This window comes from Habropoda laboriosa, unplaced genomic scaffold, assembly GCF_001263275.1.
Source record: "Habropoda laboriosa isolate 0110345459 unplaced genomic scaffold, ASM126327v1 scaffold70, whole genome shotgun sequence".
NCBI classification, from domain to species: domain Eukaryota; kingdom Metazoa; phylum Arthropoda; class Insecta; order Hymenoptera; family Apidae; genus Habropoda; species Habropoda laboriosa.
In genome coordinates, this window is record NW_017100198.1 from 595,157 (window position 1) to 597,757 (window position 2,601).

Here is a 2,601-nt window from a genome sequence, read left to right on the forward strand (position 1 = left end):
AAAAAAAAAAGCAAATTCTAATTTCTCTTATTTTTATAACCAAAACCTCCTCTTAAACGGCAAATTTCGGTATTACAAATCTGCGGAGCACGATACAAAAACAATGCCATCGTAAAAATTCAGTTTTTAGAGCACGTGAGTGCAGGAAGGCGGGAGTGCGATACCAGTATGTAGAAAAACGAAGAAAAATTTTAGGTAGTTAGGTGAATACAGCACGGCTGTACAATGGACCTGCTCAAACATTTGATCTCAATGTAGATGTATACAGGGGACATGGCTAGCATCCCATGGGAAATACAAACAGATAGTAACAACACATACAACATATTAAACTGTGTACAGAAATGATTATGAACGCAGTATCGTACGTTAAGTTACTCCACGATGAAATTGCACCTAAATGTTGATTCGTCAAACGGTTGCTCCTATGTTTGTCGTGAATTTAGAATTATTTCTCCCGTTCGAAAGGTATATTTGATAATTGTCTTTTTCGAAAGAAATGTCCCTTGCGAACAAGATACCATATGTCGAATACATTGGGAGACAAATATGCGAAAAGCATTTGTTTTTAATAAATAGGTTCGGCGAACTGAAAGTTCAAAGATATTTGTGAAATTTTGCAGAAATGTACTTCAAGTGACGCTGATAACGAGACCATTTTTTGTTTCAGTAATGGAACAGTCCTAGGGGTGATAACATCCCCGCAAAAAATGGTGAGTTTTCGTATTATCGTGAATTTTTAGAAAACCGTACGAGATATGGAAAAAAGAGTGAAATTCAAAGATGTGTGGTTTTTGATGTTTTACATTGCGGTGGTAAAGAATTTTTGAAAAACACTGTCCTTTCGAAATTTACCCCGACACTCTTAATTTTTTGAAAATTATTTACTACCAAATTCACGCAACTTTGAATTAGACTTTTTTTCATATCTTGTACGGTTTTATAAGAATTCACGGTAATATGAAAATTTGCAATTTCTTTTCAGGGGTTTCTTGCCGAAACGAAAGATGGTTACGTTACCAGCGTCAACTGATCTACATCTATGTAGTTTCAAATTTGTTTTTTAATTCTTCGGTTGCAGAACTTTCCCTGTGAGACGAAATAGAATGGAAATGAAATATTAAACGAATTATTGGGGAAATTTGTTGACCAGTATAACGCATCGTGCTTCATAATCGCTTAATTTTTTCGACAGCTCGAAAAATCGGATTGTTCTTTTCAGAATAAATTAACATATACTTTCTCATAAACTCTGTAATAATTCGTACATTTTTATACATTCAACAATAGTATTGCATTGATGACGGCAGCAAATCCGTTGAAAATGTCATAGAAAAAGGATACATTCGTATGAAATATACTTGAATACCCTTTATTAAAGGTGCGTAATTAAATGTTCAGTCACCCGAAGACTCCCTGAATGTATTCATCTGGGGCTTCGTTCAGCCAACGAAATTTCATTAAAACAAAGAAAGAAAGAAAAGGAACTATCAAAAAGAGATAGAAATTCCCCTCGTGTTTATTTTATCTGAGAAATTTCAAAGAGGCGCTACACTACCGGGCGCCAACGTAAATCTACAAAACGAAAGTTAAATTTACAATTGCACGTCCCGCGAAATGTATCGTACTTACTTGTTAAGCGTTTTAAAAGAAAACGTGATCGCGTGACACGTGAGAAATGGGTAATGAAGAAAACAGCCCGTGTCTGGATCACTGTTTTTTATTAAAATCTTTATTTTTCTGTGTTTCGAGTGTTCTTCTAAATGATAATTAAACGTAACTTAATGCAAAACTCGCGGCTGTGAGAAAGAGAAAGAGAGAAAGTATAATGCTCGTTTTCTTTTTTTTCTTCTAGAATCAACGAAGATATTTTTGCACTCAAAAGGGTTGCCAAACCTTAAGATTATAGATTGACGACGACAGGGATGAAGCGATCGACCGACCCCAATCAGATTGGCGATGGTTGGTTAATTAATTAATTGGATAGGTACATAGGCAGATATAGTGGATAGGTAGAAGTCGTGTGTTTATAGATTTGTTTTAGACCCGAAGAACGTCGTTCAAATGGAAAGTCATCGACAAAATTCATGGTAAAGGCATGAGAAAGAAACAAAGAAACAAAAAAGGCGAGAGAGAAAAGACGAAAAAAAAAAGAAGCGAATTTCTCTCGATGCTGTTTTCTCGATACGAACAACGCTCTTCACCTCGAAGTCTTTGTCAAAAAGTATTACAATACTTGCGAATTAAGTGATGCCATATACATAACACGGTATACACAAAATCTATATACTCGTAGCCGGTGGCTGAATGGATAATAATGACCGAAAGCAACGGTTTACAACGAAACTATGATGATCAGTAACACCAGCAGCGATGAATCGCGTGACATGAATGAATTCTTTGCAATTTCCATGTATCCTCTATAATAACAATAGCTGAGTTATCGTTGAAGTGGTTGTTTCACTTTCATCCACTTGAATACACGTTCCGCACAAACCGCGTGCTCTGTTTTTCTTCTTTTTCTTTTGCAAAATCAAACAGTTGACACCGTATTTTTTCTTCTTTTCTTTTTTCATTTCAAGGATTCGATGGAAGAAGAAG